Source organism: Anomaloglossus baeobatrachus, unplaced genomic scaffold (assembly GCF_048569485.1).
Source record: "Anomaloglossus baeobatrachus isolate aAnoBae1 unplaced genomic scaffold, aAnoBae1.hap1 Scaffold_256, whole genome shotgun sequence".
Taxonomy (NCBI): Eukaryota; Metazoa; Chordata; class Amphibia; order Anura; family Aromobatidae; genus Anomaloglossus; species Anomaloglossus baeobatrachus.
This window is the reverse complement of record NW_027442123.1, coordinates 267976-282483: the sequence shown is the minus strand read 5'-3', so window position 1 is coordinate 282483 and position 14508 is coordinate 267976. Positions and strand designations below refer to the sequence as shown.

General features: G+C 50.3%; 1 pseudogene; it reads right to left on the bottom strand.

Moving 5' to 3' along the window:
• Positions 1–8273: 8273 nt before the first annotated feature.
• On the bottom strand, positions 8274–8480 carry LOC142263272 (U2 spliceosomal RNA; annotated as a pseudogene).
• Positions 8481–14508: the final 6028 nt, after the last annotated feature.

Sequence of the window (14508 nt, the reverse complement as noted above, 5' to 3'; positions counted from 1 at the left end):
ACTTTGGATAATCGCTGGACTGCTCCTCCTTCTCCTCATGCGCCACCATGATGACCGTTACAAGAGTTAGGCCTTTGTTTCAGGTATACCCCCAGTGGTAAATTTTTTCGCCCATTCTTTGCAGAATGGACATTACAACGACAGGAGACCCGCTCCTTTGCAATGGGAACAATGTTTTGAGGCCCTCATGCACGTCTCTATGCAGGGACAATGTGGAGCCTCCCAATTTTTGGCTGCCCTGCCAAAGGGCTATACTATAATACACCCACTTCCTGACAATGGACACTTAATGTTTTGAGGCCCTCATGCACGTCTCTATCCAGGGACAACGTGGAGCTTCCCAATTTTTGGCTGCCCTGCCAAAGGGCTATACTACAAAAGACCCACTTCCTGACAATGGACACTTAATGTTTTGAGGCCCTCATGCACGTCTCTATCCAGGGACAACGTGGAGCCTCCCAATTTTTGGCTGCCCTGCCTAAGGGCTATACTATAATACACCCACTTCCTGACAATGGACACTTAATGTTTTGAGGCCCTCATGCACGTCTCTATCCAGGGACAACGTGGAGCCTCCCAATTTTTGGCTGCCCTGCCAAAGGGCTATACTACAAAAGACCCACTTCCTGACAATGGACACTTAATGTTTTGAGGCCCTCATGCACGTCTCTATCCAGGGACAACGTGGAGCCTCCCAATTTTTGGCTGCCCTGCCTAAGGGCTATACTATAATACACCCACTTCCTGACAATGGACACTTAATGTTTTGAGGCCCTCATGCACGTCTCTATCCAGGGACAACGTGGAGCCTCCCAATTTTTGGCTGCCCTGCCAAAGGGCTATACTATAATACACCCACTTCCTGACAATGGACACTTAATGTTTTGAGGCCCTCATGCACGTCTCTATCCAGGGACAACGTGGAGCCTCCCAATTTTTGGCTGCCCTGCCAAAGGGCTATACTACAAAAGACCCACTTCCTTCCAATGGGCACTTCAGGTTTACAGGCCCTCATGCACGTCTCTATCCAGGGACAACGTGGAGCCTCCCAATTTTTGGCTGCCCTGCCTAAGGGCTATACTATAATACACCCACTTCCTGACAATGGACACTTAATGTTTTGAGGCCCTCATGCATGTCTCTATCCAGGGACAACGTGGAGCCTCCCAATTTTTGGCTGCCCTGCCAAAGGGCTATACTACAAAAGACCCACTTCCTTCCAATGGGCACTTCAGGTTTACAGGCCCTCATGCACGTCTCTATCCAGGGACAACGTGGAGCCTCCCAATTTTTGGCTGCCCTGCCAAAGGGCTATACTACAAAAGACCCACTTCCTTCCAATGGGCACTTCAGGTTTACAGGCCCTCATGCACGTCTCTATCCAGGGACAACATGGAGCCTCCCAATTTTTGGCTGCCCTGCCTAAGGGCTATACTATAATACACCCACTTCCTGACACTGGACACTTAATGTTTTGAGGCCCTCATGCACGTCTCTATCCAGGGACAACGTGGAGCCTCCCAATTTTTGGCTGCCCTGCCTAAGGGCTATACTACAATAGACCCACTTCCTTACAATGGGCACTTCAGGTTTACAGGCCATCATGCACGTCTGTATGCAGGGGCATTGGTGAACCTCACAATTTTGGACTGCCCTGGCAAAGGAAAATACTACAAAGACTCAGTTCCTCAAAATGGGCACATTAGACTCAGAGGCCTTTATGTACGTCTCTTCTCAGGGACATCGGAGTGCCACACAATGTTTTACGTAAAATCTTTCATGTATTGATCTCAAAAAGTAACATACATTAGCTCTATCTCACTATTGGGTATGTGCCCTTAACATTTCCGCTATGAAAAATCATTTTGGTGTCATTTTGGAAGGTTTTCTGGTGAGTCCGTAAAAATGGCGTAAAACGCGGACAAAATTATTCACAGCTGTGACTTTTGAGTGATAAATGCTTCAAGGGGTCTTCCCCATGCTGTTGCCATGTCATTTGAGCACTCTTCGGAGACTTTTGTGCCATTTTTAGGGTTTCTACATGCTGCCGGTGGTCATTTCACAAAAATACTCGGGTCTCCCATAGGATAACATTGGGCTCGGTGCTCGGGCCGAGTACACGAGTATCTTGGGAGGCTCGGCCCGAGCTTCGAGCACCCGAGCTTTTTAGTACTCGCTCATCACTACTAATAAACCTAAAAAATAAAAATAAATTGAATAAAAATCATGAATGTTGTGTTATAACAGGAAATTCGGTGTAAGAATGAATATCCGGGATGAGAGTTCAGCGAATGAGTTATAGAAATTGTTACAAAAAGGAGTGTGTACGGTTTATGCGTAAATTTTCAGAATGCGTACATGAAAATTATATGTATGTGAGAATGTCCCCCATGCTTTGTAAAAAGTTATTTATGAAAATGTAAATAAAATATATAAAAATGCCTAATTATTTATAATTTATGAGAAAGATATATATGTATGGAAGAATGTTATAAGGTGTCCAAGAACCATAAAGAAAAAGGGTGCATATATAATGTTAGAGGTCTAGAGTTCCACCAGGCTATATCACCCCTAAAGAAATAGAAAGAAGACCTTACTACCTGTGTACCCCAAAAAAAGCTATATTTCTTAGCCAGGATTATGGTGGAGATATGCACAAGTGAAATAAGAATATAAAGTAATACAATAAGATTATAAAACCAATATGTGTGCATTCATGCACCACCCGGTACGCTACCCTTGCCAAATTGCTCACTCTAGATCCCCACACGATCCATGAAGCCGTTCCCCCGGTCACACCGCCTGCTGCCGGTTCCCACTCATCCCTGGGGGAGTTAGGCGAGTGGTATCGAGAGCTACATGTCGGCACTGATGATACCCCCATACACCACAAGGAAGGGGTATACCGGGTGGTACAGGAGTATGAGCGGGTTTTTAGCAAGCACCCTCTAGATTTTGGGCAGATTAAAGGGGTTCAACACCACATCCCTACCGGTACACACTCCCCTATTAAAGAGAGATACAGGCCTATTCCCCCTGCGCACTACCAATGCGCCAAAGACATGTTGAGGAACATGAAGGAGGCAGGGGTTATTAGGGACAGCTGTAGTCCCTGGGCCGCTCCGTTGGTGCTGGTTAAGAAGAAGGATGGCACCATGCGGATGTGTGTGGATTACCGGAAGATTAACCAGATAACGCATAAGGATGCTTACCCTCTGCCCCGCATCAAAGAGTCCCTGGCCTCGCTGAGAACCGCTAACTACTTCTCCACCCTTGACCTCACCAGCGGGTACTGGCAGGTGGCCGTGGCACCGGAAGACCGAGAGAAGACTGCCTATGGGACCGTTTTGCTGTACTTGGATGATGTGATTGTGTACTCACAGACGTATGAAGCCCACCTGGAGCACCTAGCCGAGGTGTTCGCGTCCCTTGCCAAGTATGGGATGAAGTTGAAGCCCTCAAAGTGTCATCTGCTGAAACCCAGAGTGCAGTACCTAGGACATGTGGTTGGTGCGGAAGGTGTCGCCCCCAACCCCGAGAAGATCACCGCCATCCAAGACTGGCCGAGACCGACCACAGTGAGGGAAGTGAGGCAGTTTCTGGGCCTGGTGGGATTTTACCGTCGCTTCATTAAGGGGTACACAAAGATGGCTGCCCCCATGCAAGACCTCCTCGTAGGACAGACCAATGGTGGTAGATCCCTAGTAGCCCCATTGGTGTGGGAAGAAAAGCATGAGGAATCCTTCCGCCAGCTGAGAACAGCCCTGACCGGAGAGGAAATCCTAGCGTACCCTGACTACAGCCGCCCATTCATCCTCTACACCGACGCCAGCAATGTGGGCTTGGGGGCTGTTCTATCCCAGGTCCAAGACAGAAGGGAAAAGGTAATAGCTTATGCTAGCCGAAAACTCCGACCGACTGAGAGGAACCCTGAGAACTACATCTCCTTCAAGCTTGAGCTCTTGGCACTGGTGTGGGCTATCACCGAGCGGTTCCGCCATTACCTGGCAGCAGCCAAGTTCACCGCGTACACAGACAATAACCTGCTGACCCATCTAGATACGGCCAAGCTGGGCGCGTTGGAGCAGCGGTGGGTGACCAGGTTAGCCAACTACGATTTCACCATCAAGTACCGGGCCGGCCGTACCAACGTCAATGCCAATGCACTCTCCCGGATGCCCCACCTGTCGGAAGAGGGGCCAGAGGATGATGACCTCGAAGAGATCGAGTTGCCTGCATTTCACCGGCCATTCACTGAGAAGGTGCACGTCTACCAACAACGGGTGAACCTGGATCCGCTGCCCCGACAGGACTGGCAGGAAGCTCAGGACCAGGCACCTGCTGTCCGCCTGGTCAAGACTCTAGTGGAACAGGGTTCTGCTGGGATAGACCCTGCTGCCCCTGCCGAAGCCCAACGTCTGTGGCAAGAACGGACCCGGCTATACCTACACCAGGGGAAGTTGTATCGCGAGCTGATTAATCCAAAGACTCACGAGAAGATCCGCCAGCTGGTGATTCCCCAGGCTAACGTGCCCACCGTCCTGCAAGCATACCATGATGGTGCAGTGCACTTCGGGTGGAAGAAGCTAGAGATGTTGTTAAGAGAGCGGTTCTATTGGAGTGGAATGCGGGAATCTGTGGAGGCCTGGTGCCGAGAATGTGGCCCTTGCGCATTGAGAAGGAAGGACGAGGCCAGCCAGAAGGCACCCCTACACCCGATCATTACACACCAACCGCTGGAGCTGGTTGCCCTTGACCATGTAAAGCTCACCCCCAGCCGAAGTGGGTACACCTACGCTCTGACCATCGTAGACCACTACTCGAGGTTCCTGGTGGTTATCCCAGTTAAGGACTTAACCGGCCGCACCGCTGCTAAGGCTTTCCAGGCTTATTTCTGTTGACCGCATTGGTACCCGGAGAGGGTGCTTACCGACCAGGGTCCGGCCTTTGAAGCAGAGGTATTCCAGGAATTCTGCCAGTTGTACGGCTGCAAGAAAATCCGGACCACGCCTTACCACGCCCAAACCAATGGCATTTGTGAAAAGATGAACCACTTGGTCCTGGGCCTCCTCAAGACGTTACCACTGGAAGAGCGGAACCTGTGGCTGGAGAAGCTACCTGACCTGGTCGATATGTACAACAACATCCCTTCCAGCTCTACGAAATGCACTCCAGCATACCTGATGAGAGCTCGTCCCGGCCGGCTACCAGTGGATCTGGAAATGGGCTTGGAAGCTTCAGAAGCACTCCTGTCGACAGCTGAATGGGACACTCGGCGGAGGACACAGTACCGACAGGTCCAGGAGTATGTTGAAAAGAACTTGTGCCGGAGTCGGGGACAACAGGAGCAGTGCTTCAACAAGAAGGCGCCTGCCGGTTCCTTCCAACCTGGGGATGTAGTGCTGAAGCGGAAAAGAAGGGCCCACAAGCTGGATGATCAATGGGAAAAAACCCCGTATGTAGTCCAGCCCACAGGATGGGAGAATGGGAAGGCCTACCAGATCAGCCGTGACCAGGGGGGGACTTTGGCCACGGTTTCCCGAGACCACCTGAAGAAGTGCCCACCAGCATTGAGAGTAGCGGATGAGGCTCCAGTTCCCAGTCCAGTGGAGAAGGAAAATGAGGTAATCCACACCATGATGGGTGATTTTCCAGCAGACTGGCCTACACAGAACGGTGCGGTGATCCTTCCAGTGATACTGTTCCCACAACCCGTGGATGAAGAAATGATGGAAACGGTTAACCGCGAGCCAGTGCCCAGGGATGAACCTGTACCCAGCTCCCCTACGCCTCCGCCTGCCCCACATGATAGCAGGGAGGAGGAACTGACTGTTCCCTCTGCCCCACTGCCTGTCACCACTGACACCGGACCCCGAAGGTCCACTCGCCCCAACCTAGGTAGACCCCCACTTAGGTACAGGGAAACTACTCTTTAAAAGGGGGGGGCTTTATGTGTTGAGTGTACCAGTTTGAAAGTTTTAAATGATAAGTAAAGATGATCAACCAAAGAAGTTTACCTGATTGAACCGTGATTAAACCGGCCGTTGCCGGCAACTGTTGTCCCCGTAGGGACTGTGCAACCATTGCGTAAGGAACTGCTTACGGACAAGCCCGAGAACTTGCAGGGCAACCACAAACTTAGTGCAATGTAAATAAAAATGTTTGTTGGCTTGACACCGTTACCGCCTCCGGAGAGGCTGATTTGGGAGGATGGGCCTGGAGGAAAGGGATGGCCTAGGCCCGCCACTACCGTAACCGGTGGCGATCCTCCGGGGGTTCAGGGGTCCCCTTGGACGTGGGCCCCCTGAAAGAGACAGAACCCGCTCGGGCAACTTGGTGCTGGACTGGGGTCAAGGGGTGCTGCCCGCTTCTTAGGGGCAGCATCAGGGCCAGGTTGTTTGGGTGGGAGAAGAGCGGAAGCTGTACCGTTGTAAAATGTTTATGATGCTTTTACATGTTTTACCGTTTTATTCTTTTTCAGTTGTGAAAATAAAACCGGTGATGGACGGGCAGCCCGCGGACGGTCTGCATTTTACTATAGGGGAATGTGGCGCCCTGGACAAGCCAGGTCGTCACAGGTACTACACCAACACACTCTACACTCCGGCTAGGCACACCGAAGCTAAACACAAATCCTAGTTGCCTTCCTCCAGGGGCTGATGTCCACACCAGGGGGTGGGCCAGGCGGTTGATCCCACCCACCGAGGAGTTCACAGTCCTGGAGGCGGGAAAAGGAGTCAGATTAGAGATCAGTTTTGGAGTTAGAGAAGTGAAGAGGAGAGGAGACTGACCGTGTCCGGGTATGTGGCCCGGGCACTCAGCAAGGTTGGCAGACGGTGGTGACCTTCTGCAGGAGAGGCTGATTGGAGTGAACCGTACGGACCGGGGATGGGCGGTGGCCCGCCGGTACCAGATCTGGGAGTGAAGAGAAGCCAGCACCATCCGGCAGGGCCTACGGACCCCGACCAGGCTAGGAGTCGCCGTAAAACCGGTCAAATCCGTTAGCGACAGGAACCTCCAGGGTTTCCCAGCAGTCAAGACCCGATTGAAGGCAACAGCTCACACCGTAGAGGGAAGCACAGTCACCGCCAAGGCTACAGTTCCCAGGGCCAGAGCCTGCGGGCAAAAGGGGCTCCCTCAGCATCCATCCAAGCTGGGGAGCGGGTTACCGGTGGGAAGCCCGCTAGATTTTGGGGGAATAAAAGGGGTCCAACACCACATCCCCACAGGCGCACACCCACCCATCAAAGAGAGCTATAAGCCAATACCACCTTCACATTGCCAGTGTACCAAGGACATGTTGAGCAACATGAAGGCGGCTGGGGTTATCCGTGACAGTTGTAGCCTTTGGGCAGCTCTGTTGATCCTGTTAAAAAAGAAGGACGGCACCACTCCCCGTATTGAGGAATCGCTAGCTGCATTGAGAACTGCAAATTATTTTTCTACCCTTGATCTCACTAGTCACTATTGGCAAGTGTCCGTTGCTGAGGCAGACCGGGAGAAGACCGCCTTCGCCACCCCTATGGGTCTCTGCGAGTTCAAAAGCATGCCCTTCGAGCTGTGCAATGCGCCAGGAACCTTCCAGAGGCTGATGGAATGCTGCTTGGGACAAGATTTTAGGGTGTATAAAAAGGGAGATTAGATCCCGTGATCCCAACGTATTGTTACACCTCTATAAATCACTTGTAAGGCTACATCTGGAATATGGGAACCAGTTTTGGGCTCCACATTTTAAAAAGGACATTCAGAAGTTAGAGTCAGTTCAAAGGTGGGCAACTAGACTACTACAAGGAATGGAAGGCCTCCCATATGATGACAAGTTGAAAAAGTTATTAAGTGATTATTGGCTGCAATGGGGCTTTCTGGCTGGTGCCAGCCTCTCTTCTTAGCACACAGGAACCACAATCCCTACACCATGCTTCAATGGATTCTCTCATCCCAGCCCAGTAAAACTACATATTTTACACAGTCATAAGCAGCCAAAAGGGATCTATTCTATTCAATTGCAAATGATCTAGATAAGACTGAGAATAAGATACTGCACGGGACATAGCAGAGTTGGTCAAGTTGAGTGGAGATGAGTTTGCTATTTGGCACAGCTTTTTGCATCAATAAAGCAAGTAAAAGGTGTGAAAGATAAAAAAAAGGGTGAAAGTGTGAAAAGTGAATTGGCCAAATTGAGGTGCATATAAAGTTTTTGCTTTCTTTCAATTCACTAATGGGGCTCATTTGAATCAGGTGAATTGAGTTCTGCTTTTGGAAACTGGGTTAAGAAGGGGTGCACCGGTCCTGGAGGTACTGCAATACCAGGTCAATGCGTGGAGTGGACAGAGCAAGATTTTTTCCATCTCCTTGTTCTAAAAATCCATTTAATATATGGTCCCCAGAGAGGGGACGTATCAGATATTAAACTGATAAGAACAGATTTAATTTTTTTTTTTTTCTGTTTATCAGTAGGACTTCAAAATAACAAAGGTGATCGCCTCCCGTTGCCTGGGAACCGTCCAGGCACAAGAGGGCTATGTGTCACCAGAAGGCGCACACACTTCCTCAAGGCCGGCAGACGTGCAATCCCAGGCACCTTCCAGTACCGACCAAGGTAGCGTCCTCCGAAACTACACTTGATCTTAGCCAAAAGGCCGAGAAGCTATAACCCGAATTGGTTACGGCCTTGAGTGGCACCCTGGCCTATACCGGACACATCTTAGGGAGAGGGAGACAAACCCACGCCTACAGAAGACATTTTGTCACCCAAGCCAACCCTTGAAAAGGCTGTTTTGCAGAGCAAAAACAAGAAGAATGGTGCTTTTTGCAGCCGCCGCCCACTGCAATGAATCTGAATAACTCCTCCTTTTGGACACAAGCACCTCCCCTCCCCCTTGCAGTCTTTCCAATTCATGATACAAAAAGACGGACGGACAGGACAGGACAGGACAGGCTGCCTGACTTTCCGTCACTGCCACCCTTTGCCATCCTTGCCCGTAGAAAGCCCTTTCATCATCCCCAAACCCTAATCTTTTCCCTTCCCTTCCCAGATGCGTCTCACTCCCTTTCATTAGGAAGTGAGCGCAGCCTTTTCTCCGTTCTGCACATGCGCGACGTTAAACACAAATGCGCAGGCGTGCCTTCCATTACCCTCACTGCATTCCACTCCCATACAGGAAGTGGGCGCAGCTATTACTACGGTCGCACATAAAAGAACCCACGGCCACCACTGCACATAGCTGACTCCACCACAGGACACCCACTTCTACACCAACGCAGGTAAGACAGGATCGGCACCTCTATGCTCCCGTTACAATCAGGCTCAGTCACCATGTGATAACGCTCTCAACTCTTTAGTTGCAGGCTCCCCTTGCTTCACCTCCACTGGCTGTGCTGCCATTTCCTCTCCCACCTGGAAGGTATACTTTATTCCACTATTTTCCTGTTTCTCTCTTCCCCCTTTTCCCATAACCTACTTTTATCTGCATTTGTGGGGTATTTATATGCTATTTACATCATAGTTTTATTCATTAATATGGAAGGGAAGAGTGCCCATGAGAGTGTTGAACTGCGGAGAGCAAAAGATTAAGCTGCTCCGATTTGCCACCATTGATAAGCTGTTCTCAGTAGATACACATGCTATCCAAACAGCAGCATCCACCATTGCTTCAGCCCACCCATTCAGTGACAGCTCACCAAGTCAGCCAGAGGAGTGGTGTAAGGAATTACACGTAGGCACTGACTCCACACCTTCACATCACAAGAAGGGGGTCTACAGGCTAGTGCAAGAATACGAGCAAGTCTTCAGCAAACATCCGCTAGACTTTTGAAAAATAAAAGGGGTCAAACACTACATCCCCACAAGTGCACACCCACCCATCAAAGAGAGATATAAGCCAAATCTACCTGCACATTACCAGTGTACCAAGGACATGTTGAGCAACATGAAGGAGGCTGGGGTTATCCGTGACAGTTGTAGCCTCTGGGCAGCTCCGTTGGTCCTGTTAAAGAAGAAGGACAGCACCACTCCCCTGTATTGAGGAATAGCTAGCTGCATTGACAACTGCAAATTATTTTTCTACCCTTGATCTCACTAGTCACTATTGGCAAGTGTCCGTTGCTGAGGCAGACCGGGAGAAGACCGCCTTTGCCACCCCGATGGGTCTCTGCGAGTTCAAAAGCATGCCCTTCGAGCTGTGCAATTTGCCAGGAACCTTCAAGAGGCTGATGGAATGCTGCTTGGGACACCGAAACTTTGAAACGGTACTGCTATACCTTTATGATGTTATTGTTTATTCTAACGCAAACAAGATTTTAGGGTGTATAAAAAGGGAGATTAGATCCGATGATCCCAACGTATTGTTACCCCTCTATAAATCACTTGTAAGGCCACATCTGGAATATGGGGTAAAGTCCTGAGCAGGTTGATAACCATTGGTTTGAGCATGGTAGGGTGTAATACGCATCTTCCTGCATCGGTAAAAGCTGCAGAAGTCCTTGAAGATTTCCGCTTCAAAGGCAGTGCCTTGATCTGTGAGGACTCTCTCTGAGTAGCCATGAGGTCTGCATAAGTGTGCTTGGAAGACCTTCGCTGCAGTATGGGCCATTAGATCTTTGACTTGTACCACAACCATAAATCTCGAGTAGTTGTCTACCATCGTAAGTGCATACGTGAGCTCACCTCGATATTCTGCAACAAAACTCCCTTTTTCGATTTCAGTTTCAGCAAACACTCCTCTTCCTGTAGAAAATATTTATCATTACCTAAGACAGTCATTCTAATGCATGACAATATTAAGGCAATTTAGTTAAAACTTGTTTTAACTCACCTTTAAGGGGATTGATGTATTTCATGGTCAATCCAGGTTTGTCAGTGATGGCACTGACATAATGTATGGCGTCTTTTTCGGGCGTGCTGGAAAATCACCCATCATGGTGTGGATTACCTCATTTTCCTTCTCCACTGGACTGGGAACTGGAGCCTCATCCGCTACTCTCAATGCTGGTGGGCACTTCTTCAGGTGGTCTCGGGAAACCGTGGCCAAAGTCCCCCCCTGGTCACGGCTGATCTGGTAGGCCTTCCCATTCTCCCATCCTGTGGGCTGGACTACATACGGGGTTTTTTCCCATTGATCATCCAGCTTGTGGGCCCTTCTTTTCCGCTTCAGCACTACATCCCCAGGTTGGAAGGAACCGGCAGGCGCCTTCTTGTTGAAGCACTGCTCCTGTTGTCCCCGACTCCGGCACAAGTTCTTTTCAACATACTCCTGGACCTGTCGGTACTGTGTCCTCCGCCGAGTGTCCCATTCAGCTGTCGACAGGAGTGCTTCTGAAGCTTCCAAGCCCATTTCCAGATCCACTGGTAGCCGGCCGGGACGAGCTCTCATCAGGTATGCTGGAGTGCATTTCGTAGAGCTGGAAGGGATGTTGTTGTACATATCGACCAGGTCAGGTAGCTTCTCCAGCCACAGGTTCCGCTCTTCCAGTGGTAACGTCTTGAGGAGGCCCAGGACCAAGTGGTTCATCTTTTCACAAATGCCATTGGTTTGGGCGTGGTAAGGCGTGGTCCGGATTTTCTTGCAGCCGTACAACTGGCAGAATTCCTGGAATACCTCTGCTTCAAAGGCCGGACCCTGGTCGGTAAGCACCCTCTCCGGGTACCAATGCGGTCAACAGAAATAAGCCTGGAAAGCCTTAGCAGCGGTGCGGCCGGTTAAGTCCTTAACTGGGACAACCACCAGGAACCTCGAGTAGTGGTCTACGATGGTCAGAGCGTAGGTGTACCCACTTTGGCTGGGGGTGAGCTTTACATGGTTAAGGGCAACCAGCTCCAGCGGTTGGTGTGTAATGATCGGGTGTAGGGGTGCCTTCTGGCTGGCCTCGTCCTTCCTTCTCAATGCGCAAGGGCCACATTCTCGGCACCAGGCCTCCACAGATTCCCGCATTCCACTCCAATAGAACCGCTCTCTTAACAACATCTCTAGCTTCTTCCACCCGAAGTGCACTGCACCATCATGGTATGCTTGCAGGACGGTGGGCACGTTAGCCTGGGGAATCACCAGCTGGCGGATCTTCTCGTGAGTCTTTGGATTAATCAGCTCGCGATACAACTTCCCCTGGTGTAGGTATAGCCGGGTCCGTTCTTGCCACAGACGTTGGGCTTCGGCAGGGGCAGCAGGGTCTATCCCAGCAGAACCCTGTTCCACTAGAGTCTTGACCAGGCGGACAGCAGGTGCCTGGTCCTGAGCTTCCTGCCAGTCCTGTCGGGGCAGCGGATCCAGGTTCACCCGTTGTTGGTAGACGTGCACCTTCTCAGTGAATGGCCGGTGAAATGCAGGCAACTCGATCTCTTCGAGGTCATCATCCTCTGGCCCCTCTTCCGACAGGTGGGGCATCCGGGAGAGTGCATTGGCATTGACGTTGGTACGGCCGGCCCGGTACTTGATAGTGAAATCGTAGTTGGCTAACCTGGTCACCCACCGCTGCTCCAACGCGCCCAGCTTGGCCGTATCTAGATGGGTCAGCAGGTTATTGTCTGTGTACGCGGTGAACTTGGCTGCTGCCAGGTAATGGCGGAACCGCTCGGTGATAGCCCACACCAGTGCCAAGAGCTCAAGCTTGAAGGAGATGTAGTTCTCAGGGTTCCTCTCAGTCGGTCGGAGTTTTCGGCTAGCATAAGCTATTACCTTTTCCCTTCTGTCTTGGACCTGGGATAGAACAGCCCCCAAGCCCACATTGCTGGCGTCGGTGTAGAGGATGAATGGGCGGCTGTAGTCAGGGTACGCTAGGATTTCCTCTCCGGTCAGGGCTGTTCTCAGCTGGCGGAAGGATTCCTCATGCTTTTCTTCCCACACCAATGGGGCTACTAGGGATCTACCACCCTTGGTCTGTCCTACGAGGAGGTCTTGCATGGGGGCAGCCATCTTTGTGTACCCCTTAATGAAGCGACGGTAATATCCCACCAGGCCCAGAAACTGCCTCACTTCCCTCACTGTGGTCGGTCTCGGCCAGTCTTGGATGGCGGTGATCTTCTCGGGGTTGGGGGCGACACCTTCCGCACCAACCACATGTCCTAGGTACTGCACTCTGGGTTTCAGCAGATGACACTTTGAGGGCTTCAACTTCATCCCATACTTGGCAAGGGACGCGAACACCTCGGCTAGGTGCTCCAGGTGGGCTTCATACGTCTGTGAGTACACAATCACATCATCCAAGTACAGCTAAACGGTCCCATAGGCAGTCTTCTCTCGGTCTTCCGGTGCCACGGCCACCTGCCAGTACCCGCTGGTGAGGTCAAGGGTGGAGAAGTAGTTAGCGGTTCTCAGCGAGGCCAGGGACTCTTTGATGCGGGGCAGAGGGTAAGCATCCTTATGCGTTATCTGGTTAATCTTCCGGTAATCCACACACATCCGCATGGTGCCATCCTTCTTCTTAACCAGCACCAACGGAGCGGCCCAGGGACTACAGCTGTCCCTAATAACCCCTGCCTCCTTCATGTTCCTCAACATGTCTTTGGAGCATTGGTAGTGCGCAGGGGGAATAGGCCTGTATCTCTCTTTAATAGGGGAGTGTGTACCGGTAGGGATGTGGTGTTGAACCCCTTTAATCTGCCCAAAATCTAGAGGGTGCTTGCTAGAAACCCGCTCATACTCCTGTACCACCCGGTATACCCCTTCCTTGTGGTGTATGGGGGTATCATCAGTGCCGACATGTAGCTCTCGATACCACTCGCCTAACTCCCCCAGGGATGAGTGGGAACCGGCAGCAGGCGGTGTGACCGGGGGAACGGCTTCATGGATCGTGTGGGGATCTAGAGTGAGCAATTTGGCAAGGGTAGCGTACCGGGTGGTGCATGAATGCACACATATTGGTTTTATAATCTTATTGTATTACTTTATATTCTTATTTCACTTGTGCATATCTCCACCATAATCCTGGCTAAGAAATATAGCTTTTTTTGGGGTACACAGGTAGTAAGGTCTTCTTTCTATTTCTTTAGGGGTGATATAGCCTGGTGGAACTCTAGACCTCTAACATTATATATGCACCCTTTTTCTTTATGGTTCTTGGACACCTTATAACATTCTTCCATACATATATATCTTTCTCATAAATTATAAATAATTAGGCATTTTTATATATTTTATTTACATTTTCATAAATAACTTTTTACAAAGCATGGGGGACATTCTCACATACATATAATTTTCATGTACGCATTCTGAAAATTTACGCATAAACCGTACACACTCCTTTTTGTAACAATTTCTATAACTCATTCGCTGAACTCTCATCCCGGATATTCATTCTTACACCGAATTTCCTGTTATAACACAACATTCATGATTTTTATTCAATTTATTTTTATTTTTTAGGTTTATTAGTAGTGATGAGCGAGTACTAAAAAGCTCGGGTGCTCGAAGCTCGGGCCGAGCCTCCCAAGATACTCGTGTACTCGGCCCGAGCACCGAGCCCAATGTTATCCTATGGGAGACCCGAGTATTTTTGTGAAATGACCACCGG